Here is a 13,502-nt window from a genome sequence, read left to right as displayed (position 1 = left end):
AGTCCACCTTTGTAGAGTCCAAGACAAGTCCAAGACCAGTACTAGTCAAGTCCGAGTCCAAAGAGGTTCGAGTCCGAGACAAGACCGAGTCCAAAAAGATTAGAGTCCAAGTCAAGTCCAAGTCACATAAACTATGAAAAGGATGAATGTCAATAGTGTGAAACTTAGAAGATAACCTATATGTCATGGATGTGAAGACAAACTTGTTTGTTATTGGATTTCAAGCTCCACTTTACAATCTATGATGGCCAGTGTTCTAAACAAAACTTAATGACAGACCCGGCGAGTCCAAAAGCCTAATTTGGCAAGACCATTGTCCGAGTCCAAGACAAGTCTGAGTCCAAACAATACCGAGTCCGAGACAAGTCCAAGTCCATAAAAAAACGGACTTGAGACCGGACTCGGACCGAGTCCGGACTCGAGTACTACAGCACTGTATTGGAGTGCTGCCACAGGGATGACGGCTCTAACGGCAATAACGACAAATACGGCTGTGGATTCGTGCCTTTCATAGAGTCAGGGCGGTGGTGTATTATGAAGCAGAAAGGCAGTGCATTCTTGAAAATAACTAATGACATATAAAATATACTACATGATTGAGCTTCAAAACAGCTAAATGTCAATAATCCCCCAAACTACAATGGTCTACGGAATTATTTTAAAGCCATTTTACTCTGTTTGAATTGCTGCACAGTACCTGTCTTTTTGCTCTTTAGGGCAGTATCCCTTCCAAAGGTCAAAATGAATTGATGGCATAGGCTACTGTTATGAAGTATATAGAATGTATACATTGTAGTGTTTGAGGAGCAACATTTCTTGCTGTTTGAGTGCTTTGCTCTGCCTTTAGAGAGCCACCACAGACCTCAGAGCAGAGCACTTTGTCAGTGGGTGAGCAATGTAATATTAAACATGAGCCAGTAGAGACAACACACCCAGCTTGTGCATCATGACCTCACTTCATTTGCATGATGTCATTTCCTGTCTACAGGACACTCCTTCCTTCACGGTACACGGGCTCTTTCCATTATCCAAACTCCCGTCCTCCCTTGTGCTTGTGGCCTTGTGATGAACTCATTGACCACAAAAGTTTTATTCAATACCTCGCAAAAGCACAATTCCTAGTCAAGATGTTAAAGGGGGAAAAGTCCCCCAAAAAGTTGTTGTGGCTAGAGTGACAGCGGGGAAAGTTAAATGTTTTCTCCACGGAGACGGGGCATCAGCGAAGCGTGAGGCCACAGTTAGGATATTGAAAAGAACCTCATGTCATGTGTGAGTTTGAGGCATATTCTCTGCACCCTCTACTGGTCAAATGTGCTATGACATGTACTATAATGACAATTAGGGACAAGGTTGTCCTGGAAAGAAGGCCATTTGTTCCTACTCCTTAAAATCATTCAATTTAGTTTTTACCTCCGCCAAGGAGGTTATGTGATCGCCTGGGTTTCTGTGTTGTCTGTGTTTGTTCGTTCGTTCGTTCGTGCGCTGCTATTTCACTGCCTGCCACAAGGTGCGCACGGTGAGCACTGACTGAGCACCTTGCCTGATTATCATAGACTTGCCGCCGAAGGTGTTGCGTCACTAGGAGGGCGCAGCCTGGCTACTGAACACCGGCGTGCCTGCGCCTTTCTGAGCAACAATAAGGAACAGGGAGAGAGTCTCCTTTGCCGCGCCAGCTCCAACACAAAGTGCATTTGATTTCACCTAAAAAGTTGTTCATCCGCATGCAGGAAACAATCCTGTCAAATTAATTACCACCGCTGCCAAAGATATGGAATTTGTGATTGTGTTGGCCCATAGCCTATGTTATCATTGCTGTTGCGAGATGGACAGTGACCACCCCCGCAGATCGTTTAGGTTCACAATGCTGTCGAATTAAGTAGGCCTACGTTGTCAAAAATATGGAATGTGATTGTGTAAGTTCACAATGCTGTTGTGGACTGTGACTGAGGTTCGCAATGCTGTCGAAGGCTACCGTTGCCAAAATAATGTATGACTGTACGTTCACAATGCTGGTAAAATTCATTACATCCCCTTCGCTACATTTAAAGTTAACCCCAAGTTGTTTGCGAGATGGACCAGGATCAGAAAGCCCGGCAGTCCAACACGTTCTCACCCCCATTACCTCGAATACAGACGCTTTGTCAGGACCCGTGGCGTCGGCGTTCGAGTGAAAGGCAGCCCATTTGCGTCTGTATCCGATGCGAAGGCAGTTTCATGCTGCAAGCTGCACAACGAAAAGCTTTCTTATCCACATGCGCAGCAAGGCTGTTCTGGTCCATGAAAGGACACGGCACGCATTTATAACAGAAATAAACATTTATTTTGGCTACCTGCTTTCTCACTACAACAGCATTTCCATCGAAGCCCTATCCTAAAAAGCCACGATTTAATATCGAACTTTATGGACAATTTGATTAATATTCTATGCAAATAATATTTTATCCGAATAAAGTTTTATACAGTAGATGCGGCATATATTGCATACCTTTTTAATAGGCATATTTATTTCCCCGATGTTTGTTCTTCGGACCGTATCGGATTAGTTTCAGGATGAATTAAAAACTAAACATTTGCTTCCTACTGTAATAGAAATGATGTCATTTCCTGAAGAGGGCTTGCGTGCGCCTATGAAATTTGAAAAAAATGTGCTGGATTAATCGAATAGTTGCCCATAATGTCGCATTTTTTGAGTATTTAACCTACTGCTGTTTTTATGGACGTGATTATTTTTTTGGATTAAAAAAATAAATAAATGAAGTTTGGAAATGATTGCGCTTGCAATGATGTCATTTCCTTGCGGATGCCTGTAGCAGTTGACAGCCAAGTTGTTGACAATTTGCTTCCACGGTGAAATTGTTCTCTCCTTGTCCTTATTGGTAAGTAAGCCTACATTGATGCCGTTAATAGGATCAAACTATCAATATTTTTGTAACATGCATTGGCATTCTTGACAGCTGGGTCGTGTCAAACTGTTTTTCATATGCCGTTCGTCAAGCTTGTTTTCAAGATGGGCAGGCTAGGTTAGCCTTCGTCAAATCACATTTGAGCGCTGGAACTACAATATTTGAGCTTCTATTTTTGAGTGAAATGTATTGATTCAATATCTAAACAGCCAGGGAACGATTAGTCATCCCATCCTCGTTTGGCGTCGTTCTGACGAAACTGTTAAGGTGGCTGTTTGGGCTTGCTTGCAAGGGCTTTTTAGTAGCCGATTCGGGAGGGTACACCCACAGCTAAAGCCCATGAAACAGGGGTGGGGATGGGGAACCTATGTCTCGAGGGCCGTTTGCGGCTCTTGAGGCAGTTTTATCTGCCCCCCCATAGTTTTAATGTTATGCAGCTTCACATGAAATATGACATTGTAAAGCAATTTTAGAAAACACATTTGCAATACAGCTAAGTTATATTTAGGGAACCTAGAGAAGGTGGGGTCTGTTTTAATGGTGACTGCTTCAATATAGTCCTAAAGTGCAGAGGGAAATCCAGGTTTGTGTTCATAATATGGCCCTAGCAGGACTTTAACGTCCCTCGGATGAATTTGAAGTGGCACCTTGAATGAAAAAGGTTCCCCACCCCTGCCATAAAAGAATGGTAATTAATGTACTTGCAATGAACGAATACTCCTCAGATAATCCAGTAAAAGCCAAGGAAGCCATTTAAGTTATATAACAGTAGTGTTTTGATTGCACCATTCTTGTGTACTATAAAAACACTGATCCACTGTGCATTCTTCTCTTCAAATTGTTTTCATTTATGTTTCCAGGTGTCGCAGGGGAAAAGAAAGTATTTCAACGGAGTGCATGGGACGTGATGGTATGTTACACAAGATGTACACTAACTCACAGTGTACGAATTAAGTCACTACTTAATTCATACACTGTGAGTTTGCAATGTATGATGAGTCATACTTTGCATTGGAAGATGACTCAAGTCTCAATCCACCCTTTACTGGGTATAAAAGTGATTGAACCGTTGACATTAGGGTATTTTGAGTTTGGGCAGGTTCTGTCAGTAGCCTACTGCTTGACGTTACTGTCACATGTACTGTAGGCCTACTAAGTTAACCATGCCCAAATTGTTGGGGTGTTGGGGAAAGAATTTGTGTGGTCTCCCTATACTTTCTGCTGTGACCGAACTTCAATTGAGCAATGCCCCTAACCCCAACTTTCTGCAGAACAATAGCCTACAGTTAATTAACTGCACAGTAACTTACTTAAAGATGAAGGCATGAAATAATATAAAGGTTCCGTATATCCTTATTAGTATGAATGTGAATGCTCTGTGATTACATCACAATGACTGTCTGAGCGCTATCACAAGTGGCAAAAGTGGTTTCATCTAACTCATAGTAAATCTCCATGTGAAAAGTAAATTGCAATTGTCTGATTGTAACAATTCTCAATACATTTACAGCAGCTCAACACAGATTGTAATGGAGGACGATGCTAAGGAGAGGAGGATGGAACATGCTGACAGTCACGGTGTGCGGCCTCACCATGGAAAATTACATTAAAAGGTTTGTTTTACTTTCACTGTCCAAACAGTAGGCTACATACAATGCATACAAATTATAGTACACCCCTTTGAAAAGTAACATTTTGAACACAAATACAGAAGCAATTTCCAAAATTTGCATGGAATGATTTTAATATGCAAGGCATACAACTAATGATACAGTAAGTAGACCTCCTTGCATACAACTGAAAAAAGTTTCAAATATAGCTTATTGACATATTTTCAATTTTTGTGTAACTACGGTGGTGCAAAAGTGAATTCCCTCACTAATGTCCAGTTTGTCTCTTCAAAAAGAAAATCAACATTGGCCATAGGTGTCTGTTTAGGGTAGTGTGTCTCAATGTGGCACTAAAGCCCCCCCAGAGGGTGTTAGGGAAAAGAGACAGCTGAGATGGGTCAGTAGCCTTATTATCATCAACGGAGTTCCCGTATTTGCTGGAACTCAGACAAGTACTTGCATTGCTCTTGACCTGACTAGCTGCAACGCTGAAAGTGTCTCGTCACTTGGAGGGCACAGCCTGGCTAATGGGTCATGGCTTAGTTGCCATTGTGGGACATTAGTCTATTTTGTTTTGTAATGCTTAGAAGGGCATTGGCCGACTTATGATGAGGTGAAGGGGAATTGGCATACACTAGGCATACACTGATGTATGCCTAGATATTCTAGATATACTAGATATTTTCAATAGCAGCCAAAATGCTGCATGGAAACATTATAATTAGGCAAAATCTAAACCAGATTACAAATGTAAAACATGTTTTGATCCCCATGGAAAGTCATTAGGTTTTTATTGATAATGTCTCAAGCAAGAATCATTGTAATTCATCACTTAAATCATTTTTAGTGCATACATGTCTAGAAGTTTGGGTTGGGGGTGAGTGGTTTCATTGCCTTGGGCACAGGTAAGGGGGTGCTTTTAAGAAAAAAAAGACTATGCCACTATGCTACACGATATGTGACCTAAGATTGACCTCCGATTGAGAAAAAATCCGCCTGATTTCCAAAAAGTTGTAAGTCTGACAAATTGTGTCAAAAAATTGGTCTGGATTTCTGATCTATGCCCAATTTCGACCAGATATGCAGTTAGTGTGTTCTTGTATGGTATGACAGTATTGGCAAGGAGTTCATGATTCAATGAGCGTCATGGTACACATGCCATGATTCAATACTATCACAATGCATTACGATACTTGTGTTATTGCAATACATTGCCTGCATACTTGCCTGATACTTTTTGCATTCATAAGTCAATTGATGCAATGCACTGCCATGACAATTTTATTCATATCCCTAATGGTTGGGGTGTTGGTCTTGGGCTCAGAGGTTCGAATTAGAGTCTTTCAACTATTAAGTATTTATATGGTGTCTCTACACTTTCATGCATGGCCAAACCACAAATGAGCATTAGATGACTGTGTCAATTAAGTAGGTCAAGTTCAGCTGTCATTAATGTGGTGTGTCATGGTATGGGCTTTGTGATTATATCATAATGAAACACATTTCCAAACGTAATGACTGATATGTTTAAGATAAGTGGCAAACGGCTGTCTTACTTTCAGGCTTTCAGCTAACCCATCACAAATCTCCACTTGACAAGTACATGGATGTATGATTGGAATGATGCATACTCTGTCTCTGTCTTTGTGTCTGTCTCTCTGGGTCTTTCTCAAATGCAAGGCCAGTGTCCTTCCAAGTGTATCAGCCTAATTAGTCACGCCCAGTGATTGGATATTTTTTGGTGAACTCTACAGAATATCCAATCACTGGGTATGACTAATAAAGGGTATCCTATCACTGGGCATGACTAATTAGGCTGACACACTTGGAAGGACACTGGCCTTGCATTTGAGAAAGACCCTCTCTCTCTCTCTCTCTCTCTCTGCCTTCTTCCCTCCCTCCCTCAAAACACACACACATACACATAGTTACAGATGGTTAGGAGGTGATTGAACACTCAGTCGTTCATCGTCCCAGCTACTTTTACTGTCTACAGTACGTAGCATCAAAAATGTATTCACACACTGTAATGGCTCCCAATAGCATATTCTGATTTTTACTTGTGCTCCTTTGTCCTGCCTGTGATGTTCTTAGTGGCCATCACATGATCCAAGAAGGTGGATTACTGTAGAACGTAGTCTAATCCATGTTTCTCAACTCATCTTCTCTTCTTCTACCACACTGTCAATGCAGTTCCTGCTGAATGGGCCATGCTAAACGTACAGCTCAGCTACAGCACGACGATGAACAGCCACATTACAGGTAAGCGTCTCAGTCACTTCCTCTCTATTGATTTCACTCTTCACTTCTCTTCAATTTCACCCATCCAATTTAATCATAATAATTGGGTTTTATATGGCTTTTCTTGATGGTCAAAGATGCTTTACAAGTGAAAAAAATATAGACAGTACAAACACACAGTATAAGGAATGGCTGGACAGAGGTAGGAAGAAACGGCAGTACAAAAACAGACAAACAAAGGGCAACAACAGATCTGGAGGGAGGAGATGATGGCGATTAGTGGCACTGGACGCCTCTGGTGTTATACATGGTTTGGAAAAGGTGGGTCTTGAGGATGTGTTTGAATGATGGCAGTGAGTCAGACTATCGGATGGGCAGGTGGAGGTACAGTAGTTCCAGAGGGTGGTTGGCACTGGTGGCGAAGTCTCTTTCCCCTGGGTGCAGTACTTGAGGATGGGAGTGAGGAGGTTGGCATCCGAGGAGGACGTGGAGGGGGGTCAAGGGATTCATCAGTGATGAGAATCTTGAAGTGTATACAAGTGAAGCATGACAAAACAAGGTGTGGCAATAAACTAACTGACCTATTGAGTGTGAAGCAAGACAAAACTGAGTAGAGGTTAGCTTTGTTATGCAGGGAAGCTCTCTTGGAAGCGATGAGTCTTCACAAGCTTCTTGAAAGTTTAGAGGGATGGCCGTATAATGTTTGTTAACCTTACTTCTGAAGCCTCATATACATAGTTTTTGTGGCACTGAGTTATTGGTCTGGACCTTAAACTCAGTGGTATCATGTGTGCCTCTCATGATGAATTGGAGCGTTGACTGGCAGGTCGCTGAAGCCCAAAGTGGTGACTATGCAGGATGACCTTCACTACTCGTGCTTTTCTATATGAAGTCTATTACATTGGGTGCTTTTGTTGCTTTCGGTGTATTTGTACTGTAGGGTCAAAGACGTTTAAAATGGCATTGTCATTCAGTGTAACGGATACCTTCTGCTGAGTGTAACGGTAAAAAAACATGACTCTTTTATTTTATTTTTTTTCCCAGTGAATTCATGAAAGCCTCGGCTGTCATGCATTCACTTGAAACAATTTAAAAATCATGTTTTTTTACCGTTACAGTCAGCAGAAGGTATCCGTTACACTGAATGACAATGCCATTTAAAACCCTGTAACATTGATTTTGGTTTTGAACTGTTCATGTGTATACTCATGCCATGTTACATGTTTTTTTTTTTCAGGTGTAACTAAAGAACCAATGTGACCGCAACAAAGAGCTGCACCGTGGATTGCTTGGCCCAAAGCCTATTCAGCTGCTGACAGCCTTGGCTGGACCCTGGACAATGTCATTCATCTTCCACTCCCCCCCCCAAAACTTATGCATCACGATTCAATGCGCATCACGATACACATGCCACAATGCCATACGATCTCGATGCATTGCGATACATGTATTCTTGCAATGCATTGTGATATTTACTTAATTCATTTTTTTACCTTTACCAACATTATACAATAAAAATAAAAACCATGATAGTTCATTCGTAGAAAAGGGTGCAAAAGGTTAATAATAACGTTTCAAAATAATAATGATGATTTGAAGCCTGGGAGCACTATCACAATATCATGTGGTTGTTTTCTTGACTGAAGGGTAACAGAACTTTGAAAGGACACACCACGATACTGCGCCCTTGCATAGCGCTTCAGTATCATGAATGTGTGATTAAATATCTTCAGTCTACCTGCAAGCGTCATTTAGTTAAGAAAATTAGGATTCCAGTCTCTTCTATTAAATGATTTACCTCTGCCTCAAGGTTAACCAAACCTAGTTTACTACTGTGCCAGCTTCTTAGTATACCCACCTGTTGTAGAGTCAGCACTGTTGATGTTCTTTGACTGAAGATTCCAAAACGTGTGTGTGTGTGTGTGTGTGTGTGTGTGTGTGTGTGTGTGTGTGTGTGTGTGTGTGTGTGTGTGTGTGTGCGTGTGTGTGTGTGTGTGTGTGTGTGTGTGTGTGTGTGTGTGTGTGTGTGAGAGAGAGAGAGAGAGAGAGAGATACACAAGTAACAACTCCAGTAGAACACCTTTTCCTCCATGTTGGACTATTATTGAAGGAATACTCTATGCACTGCAACATTGGAGAAATTTAAGGACACTGGGATGACCATGAGGTCTACCCCCAAGTTATTTGATCTTAACACTTTTGTGTTGTCGGTTTACTGTGTACTGTACAGTATTGTGGATGGGAGCTTTTTCTCTTGCAATATTATAACTTGTGTTTGCTGCTGTACACCATTATTTCCTTCTGCATTATTAAAGTTAATCGAATCTATTCTACATTTTGTATTTACCATTATTTGTCCAAATCAATCAGAAGTGTATGTCATTATATTGCAATTAAATAATGTCACGTTTTTTGGAATTAATGAAACATGTTCGTGTTGATGCACTAAACTATAATGGTCTTTTTTATGTTGTGATCTCTGACATTGTGCACCTTGGTCAAGGTTAAAGATATTCACAAGGGCAATACAATACGATACAAGGCTAACACTGACTTATGGAGTCTTAGGTACTGGTGTTGTGAACTCAAAATGGAAATACAACAATGTAAAATTAATCCATGCTGCCTTTTGTGCACTTCATTTGAAGAGTTCAGATGCAAAACCCCCTAATTGCCTTTTCAGAAAAATTTTGTCATTCATTTTTATTTAATACAAAACTATCAAAATTGCATATTTTTTTATTTTATTTATGTAATTTAAATATTTATATGTATTATCAAGTACATGGATGTAAACCAAACCAACAATGGGGTTCTCTAAAAATATAGAAGTGCAGGTCTTTAGAAATGGGGTTTTGCATCTGAACTCTTCATTTGACATATCAATACATAGCATTTCCAGCTACATTACACACTGATGGAATGTGGTTTGATAATCTACATGCTATGACATGGTGACATGTGCTTACACTGTAACCAGAACGTGTGTAATCTACAATTTACACAGTCAAGGCTCTGTAGAACTCCCTAGTTATGCATTTAAACAACATGCAAATCTCCATTCCCTGACATTAATCAAGCAGCCAGAGGTGACATACTCTTAAGAGCAATTTGTGTAATCCCTGACAGCAGCACATACTCATATAAACTTTCAATAACTGGGCTCATTGTACCACAGGCTATTCGGCCTATGGATTTTGTGAATCTTAGGGTTAGGGTTTGCCTTTCTAACGTCCTTTCATCATAAGAGGACAAAATTTGGTATGCAACATCATTATTTCACGCAAAACATGGGATAGGAGTCTTATTGCGGATTACTCATTGTTTAACTCAATAGCGCCCCCTAGAAATGCATTTTTTTGTCATTTTTAGCACCACCTACTGGCAACATACAACAACCTGGACATATCAAATGTGGCATGTGACATCTTTGTGCCTCAAAGAATGAGTAAGTAAAGTCAAATTACAGTGTTCACAGTCACAGACCCCATAGCGCCCCCTACAGTTTCATGTATTTTCTGTATTTTTTACAACTTTGGCCACACCCCCTTGAAATACAGAAGTACATACAGACTTAAGATTGGATATGTCACTTATATAGGTCACACACTTAACATATGAGTTAAAGTCAAAATGCAGCCAGCACATTTGCAGGACTCCGTAGCGCCCCCTAGAAATTCAAACTTTTCTACGTTTTTCTCATCTTTGGCCCCTCCTACTGGCAACACCTAATGAGGTAGACGCCTGAAATTTGGTATGTTAGATCTATGTATCACACAGAACAGGAAAGTGAAGAAAAATTACAACTTCTATGTTCACAGACTCTATAGCGCCCCCTTGAAATTCCACATTTCTGAACTTTGGCCCCGCCTCCCAGCAACATACAAGCACCTAGAGGCCTAAAATTTTATACACAAGTTTGTCACTATAGACCCTATCAAAATATGTGCCATATGCTGACATTCCATGAAAAAAATGGAATTTGCCATACCAAGCCCTACATGGCTCCTTTGCTTCTTTCGATGGTACTTTTTTAGGATATCTTTGGACTCCGTCTTGACAAAGCATAAAAAGTTGGTACAATATATATTTTTTCTGTAGATCACACATTTCTGGATCAATATAACTGAAAATATCAATGTTTTAATGTTTTTGGGGGAAAATATTGAATTTTAACCATTAAAAGTCACCACTGTATGGTGCAAAAATGACATATTGCAAGCATTTCTGTTGCCCCACAGTGGCTACTGTAAGTCACATGCCTGTATTTTTTTTATTTAAGCACAGTACACATTACTCTGTCAATTCAAGTGCATATGTGGATGTATGAGTGGGATTTGACTTATTTATTTACTTACAAGTATAAAAAGTCATAGCTGTTGGCTGCCAAAATGATGCATTTCCAATAATCTCTCCCATCCCACAGTGGTCACATTGAATCCAATGACCAGAAATTGTTTTATTTTACCCCAGCCCACATAAACATGTCAATTCAAGTACAAATATGAATGTTAAAGTGGATTTTGAATTATTTATTGACTTTTAAGTACAAAAAGTCATGTCCATTCGCTGCTGAAATTATGTATTTCCAAACTTCTCTGCTGCTCCACAGTGGCTACAATGAATCAAATCTCTGAAAAATTGTTTTAATTCAGCACAGCATGCACAAACCTGTCCTTTCAAGTAGAAATGTGGATGTTTAAGTTATTTTTTAATGATTTATTTACTTTTGAGTACCAAGATCCATAGCCGTTGTCTGCCATAATGATGTATTTCCAACCATCCCTGTTGCCCCATAATAGCAACATTGAATCAAATATCTGAAAATGGTTTAGCCTAATTCAGCTCAGCACACATCAACTTGTCAATTTAAGTACCCACATACAGTATGTGCATGTTAAAGTTGTTTTTTGAAGGATTTATTGATAGGTACTAAGTCAAAGCTGCTGCTAAAATTATTTATTTCCAATAATCTCTGATGCCTGGGAATAGGTTTGTTTTAGCACAGCATACATCCACCCATCAACTCAAATAAAATGTGGATGCTTAAATGCAGGGTGCGATTAGTATGTGTGTGTGTGTGGGGGGGGGCTGGGTCCCCCTTCTGGTATTGATGTCTCCTCTTTTGTGGCTGTATGTAACTCCATTGATAATGAATCTCAAACATATCCCCCCTTCTGGGTCTTCAACAAATCACACCTCGCTTAAATGGGTTTTGAGTGAAGGTTTCTGTGTATACAAAACATTCTTACTTTATTTGGGAAGAAAATTACTTGTTTGCATACTGTGTATTTCCCAAACGTTTTCACCTCAAGAGTTTGAATATTCATCAGTTTCAGAATGGCACACATCTATTGAGCCTAACTGTATATGACTCAGGAGAAACAATTCCAAGTGGGTTTTCAGATATATGGTGTGAATATAATCAGTGGCAAAACCCGTTTTAAGTGTGTCTGCAGACTTCAATGCATCTAAAATGGCGTATATTATATTTCATTAAAGCTGTTATGGTGATGTATAGAATATTTTACTTCTGCAGCCTGAATGCCAAAAGAGTAGCCTGCATTTCAGGTCTCTTCTGCCCTTATCTCACACTTTCACCAAGTGTGAAAATGATTCATTTGTTTTGAGAGTATGTAAAAACACCAAAGAATATGTGTTAAATAGGACCTACAAAGGAGAACACATAAAAGTATACTTGCAGGATTTTCACTGATTTAAGGTATGTGTACAAAAATAATCATAGTTTGTTTTACCTGCATTGAACAACACACCAAAGCAGAGGTGTCAAAAGTAAAAGTGATTTTGTGGTGTAATTACAACACTAGCACATGGCATGTTTTACCTGCATTGAACAACACACCAAAGCAGAGGTGTCAAAAGTAAAAGTGATTTTGTGGTGTAATTACAACACTAGCACATGGCATTACATAGCTGTTACACCATTTACTCTGTTGTACCTAATGAGATAGATAGACTGTGTTGTTACTAAAAAAACACTGAAAACCTAACAAGGACAAACAACAAACTTGATCCAACCAGTGCAGAGTTAGCTGATCGTAAGACAAGTACACAGGTCCACTGGTTACTCAGATAAGTTGCTTATGTTGGAAGGAAACTGTGTTTCTTTTTAACTTTTACATTTGACACCTCTGCCCCAACGTCATTCAACTCATCTTAACAGAACCAATGTAACACAATACAGCACAATATTTGGCCTCAGTTTAATGTGTAGCTTCATTCAAAAATGGTCATTCAGCATCAGAGTAAAATGAAGTCAACTGTGTATCCCCATTTGACTTAACATTCTAAGGAGGTACTGTAATTATCCGTCATACCAAGTGGTGATGGGCAGGTCCTTTGAAGTAAACATACCTAAAACATGTTGTGCATAGTTCAGAATTCTTAGCAGACATTATTATTGCTTAGCTATTTACACTATTGATATATCAAATATGACCTTACTTATAGGGGATCATGTGCAATTATCGCTGTACAGGCCTTTATTATGCCATGACCAAGTGAAGATACACTGCAGTTCCAAAGTCAAGTAATGATTTCCAGTCATGTAGTGCATGGTGAGCTGGACAGACATTCTTGGGGGAGTACAGAGCCTGTGCATAGTCTGTCATATTTTATGCAGTTACAGTCAAACTTTGCAGTTCTTGAATGATGATGATGATAATAATAATGCTTTTGTTTCATATAGCACCTTTCAAAACACCAAAGGATGCTTAACATAATATTA

At 39.8% G+C, this 13,502-nt stretch overlaps 2 long non-coding RNA genes across 2 annotated transcripts; one reads left to right on the top strand and one right to left on the bottom strand.

Moving 5' to 3' along the window:
- The first annotated feature begins 2,760 nt into the window (after positions 1-2,760).
- LOC134443758 (uncharacterized) lies at positions 2,761-8,289 on the top strand. Its single transcript, XR_010033732.1, has 5 exons — positions 2,761-2,876; positions 3,764-3,813; positions 4,414-4,516; positions 6,707-6,775; positions 7,992-8,289. It is a non-coding gene; the product is annotated as an uncharacterized LOC134443758 (long non-coding RNA).
- A 4,673-nt stretch (positions 8,290-12,962) lies between these two features.
- LOC134443759 (uncharacterized) lies at positions 12,963-13,449 on the bottom strand. The gene is made up of 2 exons (XR_010033733.1): positions 13,220-13,449; positions 12,963-13,129 (listed from the first exon to the last, which is right to left on the bottom strand). It is a non-coding gene; the product is annotated as an uncharacterized LOC134443759 (long non-coding RNA).
- Positions 13,450-13,502: the final 53 nt, after the last annotated feature.

Source organism: Engraulis encrasicolus, unplaced genomic scaffold (assembly GCF_034702125.1).
Source record: "Engraulis encrasicolus isolate BLACKSEA-1 unplaced genomic scaffold, IST_EnEncr_1.0 scaffold_369_np1212, whole genome shotgun sequence".
NCBI classification, from domain to species: Eukaryota; Metazoa; Chordata; class Actinopteri; order Clupeiformes; family Engraulidae; genus Engraulis; species Engraulis encrasicolus.
This window is presented reverse-complemented; position numbering and strand designations above follow the sequence as displayed.